Here is a 24,727-nt window from a genome sequence, read left to right on the forward strand (position 1 = left end):
CTAATCCGAGGATATTTACTTCTACGTTACTCACGTTGGCAGCTGTTCTTGACTCGAATTCTGGAATATTTACTTCGTATTCTTTAAGGAGGCATTTCGGAAGGCTGTGTTTAGTAACTCTGCTTTGGCAGCACTGTCTTCGATAGTATCTCCACTGCTATCACGCAGAGAAGGCATTGATTGAAACTTCGTGGCAGATTAAAACTGTGTGCCGGACCGAGACTCGAACTCGAGACCTTTGCCTTTGGTGGGCAAGTGCTCTACCAATTGAGCTACCCGAGGACGACTCACGCCCCCTCCTCACAGCTTTAATTCCGGCAGCACCTCGTCTCCTACCTTCCAAACTTTACAGGAGCTCTCCTGCGAACCTTGCAGAAGTAGCACTCCCGAAAGAAAGGATACTGCAGAGGCATGGCTTAGCCACAGCCTCGGGGATGTTTTCAGAATGAGTTTTTCACTCTGCAGCGGAGTGTGCGCTGATGATCATAGCAGTAAAGTGCAAGCAGAGGACACCTGGCTGACAATGTCTGCCTTGGAAGTGGGCGTTGCACAGTGGTCGGCCCACCGTCCATCCCACTCAAGTCCAGCACCTGAGGCCGGTGCTTTCCCTGCCTCCTAATACAGTGGGGGGTTGGAGAGGTTCTTCTGTTGAACTCTTCTGCTTGGTCTGTGGCTGACACAGCTCAGACAAATGGTCGTAGATCGTATCCAGTAAACACGCACGATGCCAAGATTAAAGAAAAGGAAGAAATCACTTACGCAATCACTATTGTATTGCAGTTGGATATAAACATGCATTGCTGAATTTTTCCGATTTCGACTGGATTTAATTCAAGTGTAAGTAATTTGCATATCAAACTAATTCTAATTTGTGTATAAAAATGTGGCTAGTTTGCCTAACAATCTATCGTGGAATGAAGCGAGAGGAGACATACAGTTTCAACACTTTTCAAAGAGGACGAGAGCAAGGAAAAGACATTTCATGTGTAGCAGATACTTTTAATAATTACTTTTTTAAGCATAGGGAAAGAAGTTATTGACAGTAGTCCAGAAGAGATAGAAAACAGTTCACTAAAGAAGTAATACAGAGTGTATTTAGTGAAATAAAAATTAATCCCACCTCTCCAACAGGGACAGAAAAAAAAATCAGCATGACTCCAAAAAGTACAAGTTCATAGCGGCTGGATAATGTATCCGACATTAAAAATCTTCGGCCCTACAATGTGTAAAGTTCTTCGTCACTTACGTAATGCGTTATTAACTCAGGGTGTCTTCTCATAAAGGTCGAAATATGCAATCTTTAGGTCCCTCTATAAGAATGGTCACACCACTCGTGTCAATAACTAATGCCCAGCGTCACTTCTTACATTTCATTTCTAAACTTATGAGCAGATAACGTTTTCCACGTTTGTTACACGCCTGTGTAGTAATGAGATATTTATTCTGTCACAGTATGGATTTAAAAACGGCCATTGTACTTAGTCAGCTGCTAATACATTTACTGAGCACATAACCAAATCTTTAAGCGATAAAATTACCAACTGGGATCTTCTGTGACTCACTGAAGGCATTTGATTGTGTCAGTCATTATACTGTATTAGAGAAGTTGTCATGATATACCTAACTAACAAAAAAGGATGGTATAGAAAGAAATATTTCGCAGAAAGTTACTCTAGACTGTTCTAATAACACTAAAATGAACACCACATCATCCACGCGGAGAGAAATATCATTGAGAGTCCCACAGGGTTCTAGCTTTGGCCTTCTGTTCATGCTTTATATTAATGATGTGCTAGTTTATTGGAATTAGGATGAAGATTTGGTCCTCTTTGGAGATGATACAAACATTGTAGAGAAGTGCAGCAAAGAAGCACCAATAAAGAAGGTAGAAAATTGCGTTTATGTGAATTTTACTGACTTTCTTTACACAAGTTGGCTACCTTTAAACTTAATAGATTATAAACTCGTGTCTTCATACGCTGTAAAACACGTCTCACTTCCATTTAACTTAGTATACCAGCAAGAAATAATAGACAAGGTAGAAAATTATTTCTTAGGTGAAAATATTGATGAAAACATAAAGTGGTGAAACTGTACGATGGACCAGCTAAAGTGTTTGGGGTCGGCTACTTTTGCTGGGAGAGTATTTACCAATTTCGGGGATATGGAAAATAAGTTAACATACTTCGCACATTTTCGTACACAATTGTCTTATCGGATAATATTCTGTGGTAATACCTAAGATAGTCCAAAAGTATTCATTCCACAAAAAAGTAATCTGGATTACGTGTGGTGTTCATAGATGTATATCATCCAGGTATCTCTTATGAACAACTTGTGCAAGATACCAAATTGTAAGGCTGATCTCAGTGAGTGTTATTAGAACATTTCCACACTCAGAATGTCGAGACGCTAAATAAATTTTTTGAAGAAATAAGAAAAGGATGAATTAATATCTTATAATGTATGTTAATTGTAGTTGCAATTTTTCCGTTCTATAACTATACGATGCCTGAACTAGATGTGGCGATAGCAGAGCCACCTACCGGGCAGAACCTGAACTGCAGATGCTGCCCAGAGATGTAAGATATTTGTCCAAAGCCAAAAATTGGTGACATCTGCGAGAGTCTTACAATGAGTGTGAAGAGTTAAAATACGTTCATAGGCCTGTAGAAAAAATGTTTTGTACAAGTTATAGTCTTGTGTAGTGAAGTCAGAGCCAGACTTGGAAATACGGTAATGAACGAGATTCTATCCTTCCATGCAAATACGAGAGAAAGTATTCGGAAGAGAGTATTTTAATTCTCAGTGTAGAGGTGGTGTGCGAGTACGATTAACAAAATCTAGGTCATAATCGTCTTGGGAGATGTTTGAGAACAGGTGGCAACGCTTAAAGAGGAGTAGGAAGTAAGGTTAGCACTGACATTTTTTTTTTTTTTAAAGTAAGTTTAGTTTGGGAAGTCTGATAGTTAGACGCATGTTTTGATTCAACTCCACGCAAACGAGTGTACAAATTATGCAAAAGAAAGCTCCAGGGTTACAGCAGCAATTATTTCGTAATTGCAGCGAGAAGAATTTATGTCTCTAAACACTTTTTGCCGTTTTAAAGTCAGTATACTTTCTATGAAATCAGAAATAACAATTAAATAATAATAATAGGTTAAGCAATTAAGGCTATAAACCAGATTCGAATCAGTTAAAATACCATCTGAGCTTGGTAAACATAACGAAATTATTTATATCGTACCATTGCCTACGCTCCTCTATCTTTGAAGCAGAGATATTGCAGCTTGCAGCAAATTAAAGAATTGCTATCATTCGACGCTGCTTTTAGTTGTACTAAAGTTAAAAAGTGTAATGCCCCCCCACAACTAAAATAATATATAATTGGTGATTGGTGTGAAGGGTTTCATTTCATAAAAAATACGAGAACGCCAAAAAAAGATCAACCTGAATCTCAAGTTTAAACGAGAACTCATTGCACTCAGCATGTTAGATTTTCGAATTAAAAATGAATATCCGACTACAATTATAACTGTCCCCACAGTGGTACCACATACCACAATATTTAAGTCGTGCAGGGAGAAAATTATCGTCATATCGTGCGACATATTTACTTTTCTCGACACTATTATTTTCAAGTAGTCAAAAATAAAAGAAGTATAGTATCTGGTACTTGGAACACTAGCCACAGATTCAGAGTACAATTATTCACTCATGAAATTTGTTGCTGACAATTCATGTGAATTTGAGAGTAACAAAGAGATTCACAACACAAGAAGGAATAGTGACATTCATTGTCACGTGATGAATCTAGCTTTGGCACAGATATGGGTGAAATATACAGCTGTAAAATTATTTGACGATCTATCCAAGTAAATAAAACGTCTGAAGTACCAGATGTGGTTCAAAATATAGATTAAAGATGTTTCTCCTTAACGGTTCTTCACCAGAAATAATTAGTCACTATTCAGAAAACATCTGTATGTGGTCAAAATGTAGCCATATAAATACTTTTTCATTTTTTGAATACATATATGCATTCTATGTTTCTTTTATATGCAAGTCCCATTATCATAACGTTTATTGTTAATATGATCTGTGGAACTAGTAACTAATTATCTGACATTTGGCATGGATGTCTATTTACAAATATAATTACATATATTGAGCGGTGTCAACAGTAACACACATGACTCGCGTTCAGTAGAACTGTAGTTAAATCCCCATCGAAGAATCCGCATTTTGTTTTCCTGTAGTTTCTTTACGTCATTTAAGGCAAATACTGGGATGTTTCCTTCAAAAACTACATAATAGATTTCTTTTCTACCTCTTCCCTCTATCGTACTTTCATTCCGTCTCTGATGACCTCATCGTCGACGGGACGTTAAGCCGCAATCTTAACAGTCGTAAAATATCTAAGAGGACCGTCCGAGGAGACCGAGTGTGGAATGACCACAAAAAGTAGAAAAAACACATCCTAGGCTGAGATTCAGCGGAAGTTTCTTAAAGAAATGTAATTCACGCGTGCAAAAGTGTCACACGTTCGCCAAGTTCTTGACTAGCGCTCGCCGTTATGGGATCCTTACCATGTAGCATTAAAAGAAGAGATGGAGAAGACCCAATGAAGAGTAACACATTTCGTCACAGTTTCTTTTAGTAAGCGCCCAGAAGACGCTGAAGTCCAGTGGTGGATGTTAAATGACAGATGCTGTGAATCAGAGAGTGGTTTATTCTTAAAATTCCGAAGTTGACCTTCCATGAGGAATCGGGCAACATACTAGTGCCTTCGATATAGTTTCGCGAAATGAGCACTACGAAAAAACCACAGAAATTAGATATCATATGGCGGATTACCGACAGACATTCTTCCCACGTATCAACTGTGAATAAAACCGAAGAGGGGAAAACATAGTGGCAGCATCACTGCCCTCACTAAGTATGTGAACCGTACTTTGAGGAATAGACCAGAACAGCCGCGGCTTACCCACAAATAAAATTAATTATTGTTATGCAGTGTTCTTGTGTGGAAGTGTTTGAAGGGGAATGTTTGCGAAGATATCAATAACTTGCTTCGCTTAGCTTCTTTATGAGCAGAAGACCATATTTGAGGTCATGGCAGTGATAAATTTATATTAATCTTGCAGTTATTAGCCATTTTCAATATTATCCTCTCGTGATAATTTCTCGTAGCGATGTAACTTACTGTGTATCACCGTGTTAGATTACAATACAAAGTTGATCCATAGAGGCTCCAACTGGCGAGATAGGCTAATCTGTGGAGATAACGTACGAACAAAAGATGATAGTCGCAGTTTCTTAAGGTGTTTATCGGTGTGTAAACAAGGTGTGCACGTATTTCTGAAAGGACTATTTGCTACAGAATGTATAATTCATTGCATAAAATACGTTGCAGCTGAAAAAAGAACATTTGTTAAAATCGGCCTTCAAAAATTCGTGGTTTAATTTCTGATTCGGTACACTATTGAAATATATCACTTAGAGTACGTTATATATGAAACGGTGCGTCGAATCTGGTTGCAATCCAGCGCTGAATTCGCCTATAGAATGCAAGGTGAAATCATAGGATCAGTTTGAACAGCCGGAGTGGGTAAAGCGTTTTCACTTTTCGGCAGAATTTCGCTTTACCAGCGGTGCGGGCTTTTGTTTCTAGAATCTTTTCATTTTCGATGGAAAGTATTCGCAGTCACATGTGAGTTAAAAGCTCTGCGAAGGGCTATGCCATCTAAATTCCAGGGCTGTACGAGCAATTTCCATCAAACCCCTTCATGTGAAAAATGCGTTTCAAAAGCGTTAACTGCTGAATGTATCTTTTATAAAGCGACGCATTGCCGGCAGCAAATCAAATTACTAGTAATACTGACTTAACTCGAATGAAACAAGAGAGCAGATGGATTTTCCCTAAGCTCGTCACGGAGACTACAGATTTCCAGAGAACAAAGCTATAACTAAATTTCTGAAGTAATTCATTTATGTTCTTTAAACGCCATTTCGATTGTCCTTTCTTGCGCCAAGCGCCTTTGCTGCTCACCTCATGATTCTTTTGAACAATAAAGCTGCACTTCAAGATATGGTGCCTATAATGATTTCGGTGACATTTAGAGATTTTCCAAAATGTGATTTATTATCAGTTTCCCGTGCGCCTCTTCTCATGGTCATCAATCCATAGACAAGTTTCATGCTTTCAAGTTTTTCCTATAATATATCGAGATAATTACTTGTGAATGCCTGGCCACATGTTTCACCAACATTTCTGCTTTTTAAAACACTGTTCCATAATTGCTTTCCTCTTTTAACAAAATACGTCACCATTTCATGTATCATCTAGCAGCTTAGTCATACTACTGCACTAATTTCAAACTATCTAGAGAATTTATTCTTTTCAGATCTTCCCAGTGTTTACGGTGCACTTTAAAAGGAGACCTTCTCCATTTCTGTGCCATTGCTTATCAGTGCCCTGTAGGATTTAGGTCAGTATAAAATAACTCCAGACCACCAGCTCACTGGATTAACAGAAGTAATGAACTTTGAGGCAATATGAGGAAGGTGTTTCTAGCGGAACGTGTCCTAAAACTAATGGAAACCAATGTAGACAATGAAGTTTTTCTCAGGCTAATGTTAAGACTACTACTCGATTTCACTTTACGGGAAAACATTCTCGAGGTCAGTTTTTGAAGTGTTGTTGAGACCGAGTTATATTTCTGGAATTAACATTGAGAAATTCGTATCCTTAGTGAATCATTTTAATGTTGCATTTCTTCTCCAGTTAAGACGTTGTTTTGCATTGTAACGCTAAACGTAGCCTCCTCCTATCAGTATACACATAATATATTTATGTGATTTCCCTGCGGTAGCACTTTATTAGAAACACAAATATAAATGGATTTCGGTTAATGTGCAGACTCTCTGTTCTCAAAATTAAAAATAGATATTCGAATTTGCGGCATCAGTTATTTAGCGTCGACAGATAAAACTGAAATAGACCCAACAGCTAATATCAGTTGAGAATGCATAAAGGATGGAACGCAAAGTAAATGGTAGTCCTACTTTAAATTCTCATATGAAGAGTGTAATGGTTGTAAATGCAGATATTGCTAACGGCACTGAAAACGATGTACTAAACTGCATTACATCGGCCTTACGTCATTTGCAGACTAATAATTATAGCCATTACAAGTCGTGTGTTTTTAGGTTCATTAGTAACTGCAAGTACATGTGGCGAGAGCAAGCCATTAATGCTTATTTTCCCCTGGGCAGCATGTCAAGAGCTGATATGTGTACGCGTGAACGCAAGACGCGTAGTTTATATCATTAGCGTAGTCCGCTTAGCGATACAGTCACGACCGTGCAGATAATGTCACTTAGTAAATTACATGACGTGTTTACAGGAAGACTGTTGGACGCAGAGCAAAAACAACCAACACCCTAATATATGTACATATTAAGGTACCACATATAAAAATATCTGCAGTTGTACCCTTTACACTCTCTATAATCATACGAGAAAGACAGTGCCTGGCTATTTAGTCCCATCTTTTTTGTTGTCAAATCACTTAGAGTGTATTATTGGTTCAGTGGGCCTTGCACTACAAATCAGGTTTCTTGTCTGTTTGGCTCATTTTACAACTGTTATTATACTCTGTTATGAGTGGCTACGAGTAATGCCCTATTCGTTGCAGGCACTTCAACAGTCTACATTGATACACCATCAAGTAGGGTAACACCTTTCACAGTGTGGTCAGGGGCATATTCAATCATGATAACTTGTTTGTGCCATTCTGTTACGACTCCATTGGGCCCGTCTTACGGCGCTAACTCCATACAGTTGACTCGCACGTACTGACCACTTGGCTGCCACAGCACACTCCAACAGTGGAGACTCACATGAGCGCTCGGCATTAGTTTTACAATATGTGTAGCCTCCCAAGCGACATGGTGCTTTAAGGCAGCTATTAATGTTTTGTCCTGTGAGAGTATAATGACTGGGTGCTATGAGTAGCAAGCACGAGGTTAAAAGTCACAAAGGATGCATATTCGCTAGCCGATACGCGAAAACATTGACTGTCATGTAACGTTCTCAGTAGGGAACTAATTCGCTGTTCCTCGCCAACCCTACCTACTGTCCTTTATGCAATTCAGCATATCTCAGGAAGAAGGTAGCAGAGCCGTATATTAATTTGTCGTGCATATTCCTGCAATTTACAGTATAAATATTCGGAGTGTGCTGTTTTTGTCTTGTAGGAATGAAGGGGGATTACGGCTCTTTGTCGCGTCAACTAACAGGCTATAAGAGAAGGTATAAATTTGGTTGGGGGAACGATACAAATAGTTGCTACTCGACCATTCCATGAACTCTGAATGAATTTATTGGGGCACTGTTCAAAAGAATTAGGGGAACACGTGAATCAACGTCCGCTTGTTAGATCTATTTTGATATAGATGGTATCGGAGGTCTTAGTGTAAGGCTTGAGTTCTTCGGTTTCAATGTACGAAGCAGTTAAAACCATTTACTTCTTATTCTCTGTGCGACGCATTACAGCGTCAGGCGGCCCCTCAGAATGAAGTGAGCACCAGTGTCCCACTGTGTTCTAGTAATAATGAGCGTATGGCATTGGTGGCCAAGAGACCCCTCGGTTCGGCCGCCGCTCCACATGTCCTTTAACGCCACTATGGCGACTTGCGAGAAAATGAGGATGAAATGATGATGAAAGACACACAACACCCAGTCATCCGAACCCGGGGCCCCGTGCGCAGGAAGCGAGAACGCTACCGCAAGACCACTAGCCGCGGACTGTATTCTAGTGAGGTAAACAGATAGCAGCTGTCGTTTGCTGGACGTTATACTCAACCAAGCACATGCAATGCGACATCTTAATGCAATGGAAGTAGTAACAGTGGTCTCTTTGATTAAAAAAGATGAACTTTTCCGTCGTATTCCATCAGATTCCAATGTCTCTCCATCTGTCTTCCATAGATTGTGGACACGCAACAGGGAGATATGTCTATAAAGGCGAGTTGCAACCTCACGTGAAAACCAATTTCCGGGCATTTCTGCTTTGCGGCGTCGAACGGATACAGCCAGAGCACTGCAAGACGGTGAACACTTTACGAGAAAGGATCCTGCGACTCGAGACTTCATGTTTGAGTATCCCGTTTGACACGACATCTTGCTGCTCGCCTTCAGTTTTGCCGTTCACATATTAACTGGAAACTTTGTCACTGGTCAAACGTGTTATTTACAGACGAGTCAACATACCCTCTGATGCAAGGTGATGTCTGTGATCGTTTATGAAAACCTGTGGTGAGTGGCACCTCTCAAATGTTCAGGACACCGGCGGATTTCCAACATTCCGTGACGTTACTAGGAGACTTCATTGTTGACAGCCATACAGATCTTGTCGTTGTCCATGGTCGTCTTACCGGCAGGCACTACATGGAACAAATCCTGATGGTCCATGTGGTAGGTGCTGCATTTGGCGGTGGCCCTGAATTCCTTCTAATGCCTGGGCGCATGTGGCGGCCTTCGGCAGTGTTGTTCTGCGGAATTTGGAGACAAGGAATGAAATGGCCAGTGACGAGTCCCGACCGCAAGATCATCGTGCATATGTGGCACATGCTTGACAGACTTATTCGTTGCCGGCCTGTTCTATCACACAGTCCCCTCTCACGGGCTCATATTGAAGAATGGGAACGGATGCCACAGGGTGACCCTCGTAGACCCTTGGAGCATCCCACGTAGAAATGGATAATAGCGTAACATCTGCAGACACGTACAATTCCTGATCAAAAATCTCAAGACACCTATTAGTGGACATTAATATGGGTCTTGTCCATCCCTACCTTTTATGACAGCTTGAACTCTTGGTTGGTAGGTTGATCTGGGGCGGGGGCCAAACAGCGAGATCATCGGTCCCGTAGTATAAGGGAAGGCTGGGGAAGGAAGTCGGCCGTCCGCTTTTAATCGAACCATCCCGGCATTTGTCTGAGGCGATTTAGGGAAATCACGGAAAATCTAAATCAGGATGGCCGGATGCGGGTTTGAACTGTCGTCCCCCCGAATACGAGTCCAATGTGCTGACCACTGCGCCACCTCGCTCGATTTGAACTATGTTGAGAACACTTCGATTGAGTGGTCTTGTAACAATTCTGGCACCATATTCAGGTACGAGAAGCTCTTCTTAGAGTAGTTGAGAGGTAAATAGTGGGAAGATATAATGTGATGTGAGGTACCGATGACAGATGGTTTGTTCGGAACGGTTATCGTGAGAAAAACAGGCTAAATTGTAGACCTTCTCCGCAACTGACTGCAGCATTGGGAAGTTGCGCGTCAAAATGTTAATCTTCTGCTATTATTGTTAGAAAAACTAAGCATCTCTCAATAGCGTATTCACTTGCATTTCGTATTAAAGCATCTCTCAATAGCGTGCTCTCATTCTATTACTTTGCAAGTATTAATTACTAGCAGAATAATGAACAACTGTTAAACGAAGAGGCAGACGAAGCACTGTGTTGATCTTCGGACCACGCCTAACTTGGATGACGGGCGAAGTGTTTCGGCTGGATGATCAGAGCAGTTTCGGTAGACTCTGAGGACAGGCATGTCGTCTGCCGCAGTCGGCATCAGGTTAAGACCTTATTAGAAATGTATGGTTATTTGCAAATGTAGTTGAGAAGAGTCTGATAGTAACCACGGCAATACGCAGTTCAGTATATTGTTGAAGAATTAAAATTATTTCTGACTCTAAAGTGGAATGTAACTGTGCAGTTTCTCGTGTTCAGCTAATAAAAAGCGAGTGGCATCCCATATAAACAAACTAATTCGAAATTTAATTATTCGCATACGAGGGTTGTTCGGAAAGTAAGGAACGATCGGTCGCGAAATAGAAACCACAGTGAAAATCAAAACTGTTTTCTTTGCGCATTTAGCTACACTTTCCAGGTACTTCTCTACACAGTCGCCGCTCCGACTTAGACATTTATCGGAGCGTTATACCAAATTTCCAATACCACCGTCATAGAAGGCAGCCGCCTGTGCTTTCTGATAATTCTCTACGCTGGTCTACAGCGTGTAGCCTGTGCCCAAGTGTTGTCTCCGTATCCAGCGATACTGTGAACAGAGATGATACTCAGGACGCGTCAATTAGGGCTATGTTGTGGGTGATCGAACTCTTTCCATCGAAAAGGCTACAGGAACGTCTTTACTGCCCCTACAGAGTGTGGCTGAGAACTGGCATGGAGAAGGAAGTGCCTGGCAGTTGTGTGAGGTGGGCTGCATTCACTAAGGCGAAGCCACTCAGCCGACCCTCCTACCTTTACTCGCTCACAACTGAAAAGAGCGTCTTGAGGCGATCGGCGGACATACTAGGAACACTGTCCAAAACGTCTGTGAGAAGCCTCGTCGGATTTTCACAGTGGTTTCCATTTCGCGACCGATCGATCCTCACTTTCCGAATAGCCCTCGTAATATAAATTCCTCGCTAAGTGTTTCTTACAGCCTCAAGATAACGGATTGACGACCTAAGCACTTTTTTCTGCACAGGGGACAACAACTATAGAACTTGTACATTCCACTCGGGGTCGTGGAAGCAAATAAGCACTTAGCGCATACTGCAGTCTTAGTACAAATGAGATCGATGACACGTCATCTCTGCTAACACAGAGGAGGTACGAAGGAGAGAAATTTTCGAGGGAAGTGGTTTATCATACGCACATGTATAGCACTCCTCCTTCCTCTCTCCCACTCTACTTTTCAACTTGCCGTAGTCTGAATCTCTGTGGAGAAACCGATTCCAGAAGAGGTAGTGATTATGGACGCTGGGGTATGGAGCGAAGTTAGTGTCGTAAATCATTCCAAAAGTATTTCATTGGATTAGGGTCCGGAAATTGGGCAGGTCAGTCCACTTCAGGAATGATACTGTCCACGGATGCTTCTTCACTACACTTTGCCTATCAATTGATACACACATCCATCGTATCCGAACTGTTCTTCTATTGTACACGTTCATATCTCTCCTTACTCAGCGTTTTCTTAAGAACAACGAGGTTATCATACCCGAACCACGAAGAAAAGCCCCATAGCTTACCTCCTGTGTATTACACACTATACATGATGGCAGCTAACATTCTCAAGGCGTTCGCCAAACCCAGAACTTTCCATCGGATTGCCACATGGTGACTCGAAATCACTCATCTCAAGCATCCACTGTCCAGTGGCGTCACCTCTCTACACTGCCTCCAGTGTAACAATGAGTTCAGACGTGGCTTACGGGGAGCTGCTCGTCCATTCTACCTCACTGTTTTTAACTCCGTATGTACAGTCATTGTTCTAGCTACTGGTAGCACTCTGGAACTCACTAGTAATTCCTTCTGCTGATATCACACAATTTTTTTACAACCGAGCTTCCGAATGTTCAACGGTCCGTGTCCGCCAATACATGAGATCTGCGTTGCCTTGGTGTAGCTGCGGCCGTTCCTTGGCGTTTCCAATTCAGAAACGCATCAGCAGCAGTCCACACGGGCAGATTGAGAAGGGCTGAAATGTCCCTGTTGAATTTGTTACTAGTCCACGTTCATTGTGCTCTCGTGACTGACTCATTCTGCTGTTACTAACTCCCTATTGATGACACAATACTCTGGGTCTCCTTTTATATCTATCTCTGGATCCACCTCTCGTGTCATCTAGCGGAAATTCCGCATCGAGTGGAAGTGTCCGGATACTTTTGATCAGTTAGTGTACCAGTTACTGTAGCGGTCCACTCCCGACGTCGTTTCTACTATTGGGCTGAATAAATGCGCACCGTCCTGGAGTAGAACCGGACGGTCATCTCTCAGCGGATTTACTGGCTCGTGCGGCGTTCCTCAGGTCGGTAATCTCTCCCTGGAGAGACTCCATCCCCTGCCCTCTAGCGGGAGGCACACAAAGACGGGAGCCAATACGGCGCCTCCGATTTCCCCGCTGAGTGGCTGCGTGCTGGCGGAGCACCCCGCTGTGTATACACAGCGCCCACTCTGGGGCGTCCCAGCAGCCGTAACTCAATAGTGCGCGACGCGGCACGCTGCGGGCCGGCCGTAGTACCAGCTGCCGAGGGCCGAGCGCAGGGTCCCTCAAGCAGCAGCGACACGGCACGGCGATTTCCGTCCCTCAGTCTCCGCTTCGGGGAAAGATTTCTGAGAGTGCGCGCCCGATACAGAGCAATCCGCGGAAGTGAGTCTTGGGCTGTAGGACAAATGGAATAGGAGGAAAATCTAAACATTCGAAATGTGGAATTTCAGACTGTAAGCGCCCTATTTACTTACAGACGTTCGTAGTTTTCTAAGTGTCCCGGTACGACAATAACTATTTTTCGTTAGTCAACTGTGTGCCTAAACCTCAAACAGGGCTTATACTATCATAGTGCTTGGGCCTACGAAATTTCAAGAGTGTTATTTTCTGAATGGTGCTCAGTATCCATTAAGTCTGTGAACAACATAGACTGTATACAGACTGTTTAATAATTACACCGACAAACTACGAAGGGATGCGAAAGGTGTTCAAATGGCTCTGAGCACTATGGGACTTAACATCTGAGGTCATCAGTCCCCTAGAACTTAGAACTAATTAAACCTAACTAACCTAAGGACATCACACACACCCATGCCCGAGGCAGGATTCGAACCTTCGACCATAGCGGTCGCGCGGTTCCAGACTGAAGCGCCTAGAACCGCACGGCCACTCCGGCCTGCTGCGAAAGGTGTCTCGAAAACCAAAGTGAGGATAGGAATCCATGTCCAGAAACGTCATCCAGTGAAAATATAGAGCGTCGAAGTGTATACAGGGTGTTACAAAAAGGTACGGCCAAACTTTCAAGAAACATTCCTCACACACAAATAAAGAAAAGATGTTATGTGGACATGTGTCCGGCAACGCTTAATTTCCATGTTAGAGCTCATTTTAGTTTCGTCAGTATGTGCTGTACTTCCCCGATTCACCGCCAGTTGGCCCAATTGAAGATGCTTGTGCTGACATGCGACTCATTGCTCTACAACCCCGGTACCAAATGTAGAGACTCTTTGTGCTCGTATTGTGGACGGCTGTGATACAATACGCCATTCTCCAGGGTTGCATCAGCGCATCAGGGATTCCATGCGACGGAGGGTGGATGCATGTATCCTCGCTAACGGAAGACATTTTGAACATTTCCTGTAACAAACTGTTTGAAGTCACGCTGGTACGTTCTGTTGCTGTGTGTTTCCATTCCATGATTAATGTGATTTGAAGAGAAGTAATAAAATGAGCTCTAACATGGAAAGTAAGCGTTTCTGGACACATGTCCACATAACATATTTTCTTTCATTGTGTGTGAGGAATGTTTCCTGAAAGTTTGGCCGTACCTTTTTGTAACACCCTGCATATGTAAATACCTGGTGATTACGTGTATCGAACTTTCAGGGACGATAGAAAGGGATAAATGTATTAATTACTGTTTTTATTAAGATTGGTATATAGGCAGCTCTCAGAGGTGGCAGTACTGACCAAAACAAGAAAAACGATGTCTAATAAACTTACTTACCTTAAGAGCTATGTGCACTAGTTCAATAGAGGAGACATGTTTCACAGTAGCTCCTGAGGAGTGCATTTTAACGGCCGATGTATACTGGACATTTTTTCCTTGTTTTGGCCCATACTACCACCTCTGGAAGTTGCCTATCCCACATTATTAGCAACAACAGTACCGATACATATGTTCCAGAGTTAGAGGTGTTAGAACGACTTACGTTTATAACTTTCGACTCGTTCCTTTTGCAGACCAGGGTCCCTGAACGCAAATTCATACATTTATCCTTCTCTGCGAGCCATGAAAGCTCACAACGTCATCACAGAATCACCCTGTATTGACATAAATACACAGGCGCCGGCGCCTATTACTTTGACGCTCTGTACCATCGTTGGATGACGTTTCCGGACCCAGGTTCCTATCCTCATTTTGTTCATCAAGACACCTTCTACATCCACTCGAAATTTGTCAGAATAAAATTGAAACATTCTGTGTCTAAGCCAAGGAACAGGAACTTGAAAAAAATACATACTAATTTCAAGAGGATTAGTAGGACACTCGAAAACAGTTCATTTATGTTCCTCTTCTTTGTGTTGATCTCCAGTTAAACCACATGTCACATCGATTCTTTACAGCACCTGAAATTTCGCTGCACATCACAGGTAGGAGACGTGCTAAACAACGCTCTACAAGATACGGAAAGTGATTCGTCTAAAACGCTTAATTATATTTTACACACTTCTACATGCACTGATCTGACACTGGCCGTGAAAGACTAATGGCAGGTCATTATTACAGATTTAAGCCCCGTATATTCTGCAGTAGTTACATTAGGTTTCATTTTTTTAATATTAAGACAATTGTATTGTCTCTGTTTCAATCCTGACACGGCTGAATATACAGGGCGCAGCACAAAATGATTCTAAATTTGTCCCTTTACAAAGATATTTGATTCAGTCGATATACACAAACGTAAAATACAACGAGTTAATAATATAATTGAAGATTAATTTCTGCTTATGTCATGTTCAATATCACCACTATCACGTCTACCAACTTCTTCAACTCGAACTCCTATGTTATGAATTACCCTCCGATACACATCCTCAGCGTACGAGGATGTTTAGGGAAAAACTTTTCCTCCAAAGAAGAAAATCTCACCGATACAAATCAGGACTGTTCATGGGTCAGCTCTATCCATACGCGAAACGATTAGGAAATTTGTCTGGAGTGACATTTGCCTTAAGTGTTTCATGCAGGAAGTCTAAGGCAACATTATCTGTGTGTGGGTTTGCTCAGTCGTGGTGAACCACTGGTTTTCAAGTCTAAACCCTTTCGCAAGGAGCTGAGGAGCAAAATTATTACTCAGCATTTTTAGATATCGTTTACCCCATGAACTGAGATAGCGACCAATACAGGAATTCATGGAGCGTAAGGCACCTTTTCATTAATTTCGCTTGGATTCTCGGTCGCCCAAAGCGCACATGTTGTTTATTAACAAGTGAAAATGTGCCTCATCTGAAAAGCAAACAGGGAATGTGATTCGTTTTTCGATGTTAGTTCTTCGACGTTAATTTAGGCAACACTTACGTTCTGTGTATACAATTGTAAATCAGTTTTTAAAATTCGCTCTACACATATCGTCTAGCAATCCCAAGCAGTGCTGCTGTTTTCATTGTTGATTTGCCCGGGGTTCTGATCAACACTGCTCTGGCAGTTTCAACGTTCTGTGGAGAACGAACATCAGCAGGACGTTCGCGCTTTCTCTCAAGCTCTCCACCACCACTATTAAATGTTTCGTAAAGCATATGTAACAGGTGTCAAGAGCTTGGAGAGATGCTCCGTCCAGATAAAAGTGTATATTTTACGTGTCTTGCAGTTTTCGTGCAGACGTCTTCGGAAACCCAAGTGGTATTTATGAGTAACCCTGCATTAAAATCACTTCAAAATCATACTTCCATTGAGTAGTATCGCCACAAATCTTACACGCTGCAGCCGTTCTGCCAAACGGCATATACACCGACTCACTCCGACCCAGACTGCTGGCGAGCAAATAGCGGCAAACATAAAGAATCAAGGCGATAAGTCCAGTTACACCCAACAGCGTGAGCGCCTCAACCTGAAGTGTTCAGATACAGATACGGATACATGAGAACGACTGCGTGCTTACAAGATGGACGTCCAAAATTAAATAGATGCATAAGAAATGAGAAGATTCTCCCCAGAATCGGCAAGGAATGTAACATTTGTTGGCTTGACTCCTTATGATGTCATACTATTCGTATTAAAGCCCATACGTTCATTAACTAGAAGAAGGGATTGAATAATATTACCTATATTAAGCCAGTAAGGGATAACTTCCGCGGTACTAGGACGAGTTATAGACAACAATAATTGTTAATGAAGACAGAGATGGAAATAAAATTTTTGATGACATTATCAGCGATCTTATATTACTATGATAATTAAAAAAATCTTGATTGCAAATTTCTTTTAATCGGAGTGAGCGGTTTCAATCCTTAAGGATCATCTTCAGGTTCCAGAACGGCAGGTGGACTTACATGGAGCAAGCTGCGCCCAACCACGACGCTGAACTGACTGTTACGTGATTCAGCACTTTTGAAAATTCAACCGCTATGAAGGTAAAAGAGTGCGTTAAATATTATTTTGAATATAAAGCATTATTAAAGTACTTCTAAAGCATTATAAAGCTACATCTACGAAAATGGGTATTTGAATTCTCGAATAGAAATAAAATAATGTTTGTTTCAGTGTTTTAGGAAATTGAATCCCTAAGTGGGTGAAATAGGGGATGAGAGATTCTTTGAAAATACATCATTATTAAAGAACTACCAAACTATTTTCAAAAATTACGTCTACGAAAGTTGGTGTTTGAGTTCTCAGTTAGAAATGCAAAATTATGTGTTTCAATGTTTTTGGAAATTCAAGCCCAAAGGGGGTGAAATATGGGATAAAAATTTTTACAGAAATATTTCATTATGACAGCAAAATCGCTTCTTGGTCAGAAGTACATTCCGGAAAGACCATGCTTCTATGGGTTTAATTAGGGTGACAAGTTCAGAAGATGTTGCAGTTTATGATTTTATCTTTGTGTGGAGCCACAGTCATAAAAATTTTGTGAAAGATATAACCGCCATTTGACTGTACAATAGGTTTTATTTCACAATCTACATTTCGGACTTAGGACATTATCAGGTATTACAACTGCAATAGATTAAAAGAACAAAAGTACAAGTATCGCACAAAGTATCAGAAAAATTGCAGGGCAAACAGTTACGTCAACGTATGGGTTGCCTGATTTGTTCTCTTACGGATTATAAATCATTATACTTGAGTAGAACCTAATTCATCTTCGAAACATGTTATATAAACCAATTCTGTCGAAATAAATGCGAGAACAGTTGTGTAATTTGCTAGGTTACTGGCAGTTAGCATGACTCAGTTGGATGGTGCTTTTCTGCACACTGAAATGGTTTGTACACGTAGGTCAGTCAGTAAATGCACTGAACTGGTTGTGATAAATATGTTACATCACCATAGCGTTGTAAGAAATCAGTCCAGATTTGGAAAAGTAATAAGATTTCTTATAGTTAAGTGTGGCTTCTTACCCGGCGATAAAAATACAAAGGGTGTCCTTATTTACTCTGAACAGCAGTCACTGCTGTTGAAACCTCTCCTGGGTGACACCAATCAGTTCATTTAGGACACCAAGAAATCTTGTGCTTTTGGACGAGTGCCTGCAAACCAGATATCTGGTACGTGTATCAGCTTCCTAAATAATGTAATCGCCCTCTCACTTACACAAAATGATAACTATAGTGATCTCCAAATTTCCGCTTAAGATATAGAGATGATTCGCTTGCTTTCGTTGAATAGTGCTTAGATCGGCAATATTTCTTTACACTGAAATTGATTTCTTCTAGAATTCATTTACACGTCTCGTATTTAGGTAAACCACAAAAGAATTTGAACTGAAAGACAAAACTGCAGAGGATTCGAGAAATGCAAAAATTTATATTAATTTTTCTAAGACATTTTTGGTTATTTATTTCTATTAATCTTTTGGATTGTAGCCCACGATGCTAGGGAAGCTATGGCACAAAATCCTATCTAACTACAGAGAGAAAATGAAATTTAAAGTTTCTGGTAGACTACCTCCTCCACTTTTTATATTTCCAGATTTTTCTGTTGGCCAGTTGTCTGTGACAGCTATCTATGCTTAAAAAGAAAAAAAAACTGTGTATAATCGGTATACTCGTGGAGTGATTTGTAAGGGGGAAATTCACAAAATAATTTTCTTGGCAACTGAAATGTGTTTTAAAAGAAATATCAGAGAGCTTTTATGATTCTCTAAATTTTTTCTACTTGTGAACTTAACAAGGTTTTGGAGCTCTTATGATTCTGTCAGTTTTTTCTGCTTGGATAACTAATAAGTTTTCCTATGTTAAAAGTATTCAAACTTAACAGAATTTGGGAATATCTGTTGGAATTAAGAAACACCACAACAGCTCTTTGAATAAGTACTATCAATTCCATTGTAAGAAAAGACCTGTTGGGGTTTTTACATACACTGATATCAAGATGTGGATATCAAAAAGATTGTGAATTGTGGTATGTAATTGTTAAATGTAAGATCTCAATTATCGTAAGGAAAAATATTTTATCTTGAATCTCCTTTCAAACATTCGTCTCTAGCCAGCCCTCTTATAGAAGCCTAAAAAATTTCTTATTCTTCATTAGTCGCATATATTTTTTTGTGCTGCAATGTTTTACTGAAATTACACAAATTACAACGGAAAAGTAAGGTTTACCGAAACAAGAAAAAATGTTCCAAAGTACAACATGGTCATACACCTAGGAACAAATATTGTACAGAAATTTAAGGGTGTTGCAATAGAAAATATCTTATGACTACCAAGTTTTTAACAGTTTACCTGTTACATCATTAGTTTGCTACACACCAGTTATCAGTAAGTGAAATCAAATAGATTGGAAGTATTTTCGAAAAACAGTTGAAAGTTAAATACATTTTTAAATAGAAGGTGTTGGAAATTAACACATGTTTCATTTTCAAGACGGCTAAAATTGCTAAGACATTCAAGAAACTTACTTCATCTGCAAATATCACATGTTCCATAGTAGAAGACCTCCTTCTATTTCAAAGTAGAAGACGGTGCTCTACCGATGAAGTATATAGTAAACAGTCCACGTGTTATGCAACTAGCCTTTAAAAATTTATAGAACTTCACTCATTATAGAATTCTGTAACTGAAAAATTAATAATATCTTCCAAACAGGTTTAATATATTACACAGCACTTAAATGTGTAGAACTTAACACATTAGCAAATGCTGGACAAAACACAACCTCATGCCTCATAATAACATAAACAATAGGAAATGCCCGAAATGGTTTCTGGCAGTTTCTAGTGCACATTCCTTCTAAAATCCATCAATAGACTAAAACACCTACCAAAAAAAATTTCGTGTTTATGGGCACACTGTCTACCAGGTACAACGCTCTTCCCCACTTCTCCGACAGATTCGGTACATTCCCCCACTTTTAGTTTTAGTATTAACCCGTATCATGCTGATCGTAATGGAGGAAAAAATAATTTTTTTCGGCATCGCTCATTTATGATGAAGCTGAATCTGAATTGTCCTGTGTGCCTAAAAAAGTACCGAAAGTCATTTCACCCACAGGAACTCAAAAAGCTTGCAGAATAGCATTCTGAATAGTTCTCTGTGCCCAAAAAGCTACCGAAGATCATTTCACCCTTGTTGTTGTTGTTGTTGTTGTTGTGGTCTTCAGTCCTCAGACTGGTTTGATGCAGCTCTCCATGCTACTCTATCCTGTGCAAGCTTCTTCATCTCCCAGTACCTACTGCAACCTACATCCTTCTGAATCTGCTTAGTGTATTCATCTCTTGGTCTCCCTCTACGATTTTTACCCTCCACGCTGCCCTCCAATACTAAATTTGTGATCCCTTGATGCCTCCAAACATGTCCTACCAACCGATCCCTTCTTCTAGTCAAGTTGTGCCACAAACTTCTCTTCTCCCCAATCCTATTCAATATCTCCTCATTAGTTATGTGATCTACCCACATTATCTACAGCATTCTTTTGTAGCACCACATTTCGAAAGCTTCTATTCTCTTCTTGTCCAAACTGGTTATCGTCCATGTTTCACTTCCATACATGGCTACACTCCATACAAATACTTTCAGAAACGGCTTCCTGACACTCAAATCTATACTCGATGTTAACAAATTTCTCTTCTTCAGAAACGCTTTCCTTGCCATTGCCAGTCTACATTTTATATCCTCTCTACTTCGACCATCATCAGTTATTTTACTCCCTAAATAGCAAAACTCCTTTACTACTTTAAGTGTCTCATTTCCTAATCTAATCCCCTCAGCATCACCCGATTTAATTTGACTACATTCCATTATCCTCGTTTTGCTTTTGTTGATGCTCATCTTATATCCTCCTTTCAAGACACTGTCCATTCCGTTCAACTGCTCTTCCAAGTCCTTTGCTGTCTCTGACAGAATTACAATGTCATCGGCGAACCTCAAAGTTTTTACTTCTTCTCCATGAATTTTAATACCTACTCCGAATTTTTCTTTTGTTTCCTTTACTGCTTGCTCAATATACAGATTGAATAACATCGGGGAGAGACTACAACCCTGTCTCACTCCTTTCCCAACCACTGCTTCCCTTTCATGCCCCTCGACTCTTATAACTGCCATCTGGTTTCTGTACAAATTGTAAATAGCCTTTCGCTCCTTGTATTTTACCCCTGCCACCTTCAGAATTTGAAAGAGAGTATTCCAGTTAACGTTGTCAAAAGCTTTCTCTAAGTCTACAAATGCTAGAAACGTAGGTTTGCCTTTTCTTAATCTTTCTTCTAAGATAAGTCGTAAGGTCAGTATTGCCTCACGTGTTCCAACATTTCTACGGAATCCAAACTGATCTTCCCCGAGGTCCGCTTCTACCAGTTTTTCCATTCGTCTGTAAAGAATTCGCGTTAGTATTTTGCAGCTGTGACTTATTAAACTGATAGTTCGGTAATTTTCACATCTGTCAACACCTGCTTTCTTTGGGATTGGAATTATTATATTCTTCTTGAAGTCTGTGGGTATTTCGCCTGTCTCATACATCTTGCTCACCAGATGGTAGAGTTTTGTCATGACTGGCTCTCCCAAGGCCATCAGTAGTTCTAATGGAATGTTGTCTACTCCCGGGGCCTTGTTTCGACTCAGGTCTTTCAGTGCTCTGTCAAACTCTTCACGCAATATCTTATCTCACATTTCGTCTTCATCTACATCCTCTTCCATTTCATTAATATTGTCCTCAAGTACTTCGCCCTTGTATAAACCCTCTATATACTCCTTCCACCTTTCTGCCTTCCCTTCTTTGCTTAGAACTGGGTTGCCATCTGAGCTCTTGATATTCATACAAGTGGTTCTCTTCTCTCCAAAGGTCTCTTTAATTTTCCTGTAGGCAGTATCTATCTTACCCCTAGTGAGACAAGCCTCTACATCCTTACATTTGTCCTCTAGCCATCCCTGCTTAGCCATTTTGCCCTTCCTGTCGATTTCATTTTTGAGACGTTTGTATTCCTTTTTGCCTGCTTCATTTACTGCATTTTTATATTTTCTCCTTTCATAAATTAAATTCAATATTTCTTCTGTTACCCAAGGATTTCTATTAGCCCTCGTCTTTTTACCTACTTGATCCTCTGCTGCCTTCACTACTTCATCCCTCAGAGCCACCCATTCTTCTTCTACTGTATTTCTTTCCCCCATTCCTGTCAATTGTTCCCTTATGCTCTGCCTGAAACTCTCTACAACCTCTCGTTCTTTCAGTATCCAGGTCCCATATCCTTAAATTCGCACCTTTTTGCAGTTTCTTCAGTTTCAATCTGCAGATCATAACCAATAGATTGTGGTCAGAATCCACATCTGCCTCTGGAAATGTCTTACAATTTAAAACCTGGTTCCTAAATCTCTGTCTTACCATTATATAATCTATCTGATACCTTTTAGTATCTCCAGGATTCTTCCAGGTATACAACCTTCTTTTATGATTCTTGAACCAAGTGTTAGCTATGATTAGGTTATGCTCTGTGCAAAATTCTACAAGGCGGCTTCCTCTTTCATTTCTTCCCCCCAATCCATATTCACCTACTATGTTTCCTTCTCTCCCTTTTCCTACTTCGAATTCCAGTCACCCATGACTATTAAATTTTCGTCTCCCTTCACTACCTGAATAATTTCTTTTATCTCGTCATACATTTCATCAATTTCTTCATCATCTGCAGAGCTAGTTGGCATATAAACTTGTACTACTGTAGTAGGCATGGGCTTTGTGTCTATCTTGGCCACAATAATGCGTTCACTATGCTGTTTGTAGTAGCTAACCCGCACTCCTATTTTTTTATTCATTATTAAACCTACTCCTGCATTACCCCTATTTGATTTTGTATTTATAACCCTGTAATCACCTGACCAAAAGTCTTGTTCCTCCTGCCACCGAACTTCACTAATTCCCACTATATCTAACTTTAACCTATCCATTTCCCTTTTTTAATTTTCTAACCTGCCTGCCCGATTAAGGTATCTGACATTCCACGCTTCGATCCGTAGAACGCCAGTTTTCTTTCTCCTGATAACGACGTCCTCTTGAGTAGTCCCCGCCCGGAGATCCGAATGGGGGACAATTTTACCTCCGGAATATTTTACCCAAGAGGACGCCATCATCATTTAATCATACCCTTAGGAACTAATAACGTTTCCACATTCGTATCACCAGAGAAAGACAGAAATGTTACTGTCCTAGTTCCATCAACGCTATTTCATTCTACTTGCCGCATTTCCACACTTTTTCACGGTAACGGATACGACCTGCTGTTGTGGAAAGTACACCACCAGAGGTCGTTGGACATTGCTGTTACAGTGGGTGGAGCAATGGAACAGTATTTTTCCTCGTTTTTGAAACATTTGAATCTTCATGTAAGACCTTCCAGTGAATCACGTGTCCTGTTGCTTGTTCACAATCATACGACACACGTAACACTGAAGGTTATCAACTCTTGTGGTGAAAATCGTTCCTTCATGATTAACTTTCTGCCTCACTCTACTCCTCACCTTTTTTTATTAAAATTGACTTACCACGCGTGCCCATACTACCACCTCAACAGTGGAAAATACGACAGTGTGTATCGGTACTTCAGAACATTCATTAATGCCAAACCGTACTCTGGTATGAAGTTATATACACTGAGACTTGTCATGTGACGCCATGGAGGCGATTTTCGAGTCAGTTGTGACGGCACGAAGAGAAGGACAAACAACACCCAGTCCCAGAGAGGTGAAAATATCTTCCCCGGTTCGGAAATCGAACTCCGGCCCCTTCGGTTGCCAACATGCCGCACTGACCCAGAAACTACCTAGGCAGAGGGCTCCGAGTCTTCAACCATTGGATGTTTCAGGTTTTGATCTCCTAAAGATATATTTCAGTCAAGTCTGTGACAATAACATGGTCACGGGAAAGTGATTACTGGCAAAAGTTTGCTGAGCTATTGAACACCCTTATCTCCAAGCAGCTACAGCTGGTAATGCAAATAATGGTTCCAAAGAACGTGGGTTGAATCTTACGACCCTCTTTGTTTAACGAGGACGATTATTCTGTGGCGGAAACCACATAGTGTTCTACTTACAGAAAAAGCCGAAACTAAAAATGATTCCTCTCAGGCTGTAGTACCTGAAGGCCTATTCACAGAAACTCCTGATGAATCTCCTGATGCAAAATGAAAAACCGGGACCTTCAACGTATGGTATAAGGGGCGTTCAAAATGAAACAAGCCAGAGGCAAAATTACAGAAACCAGTACCTGTATGTTAGAAGTACTGACCCTGGCGGAGCTGCGATGTTAACAAGCTCCGCACGTACAGCTGGACATCGGCATCCACATGAGTGCAAGAAAGGTTACGCTGAGGCGTTCTTCTTTGCCCAAGATGGCCCCCTTCTGATTCACTTTCTGCGGCACGGGGCAACAGTGAATGCCCAGCGTCACTCGCAAACCTTGACCACTCTTTGCCAAGCGATCAAATCAAAATGACTAGGCAGTCTCATCCATGGGGTCAT

Source organism: Schistocerca nitens, chromosome 9, assembly GCF_023898315.1.
Source record: "Schistocerca nitens isolate TAMUIC-IGC-003100 chromosome 9, iqSchNite1.1, whole genome shotgun sequence".
NCBI lineage: Eukaryota > Metazoa > Arthropoda > Insecta > Orthoptera > Acrididae > Schistocerca > Schistocerca nitens.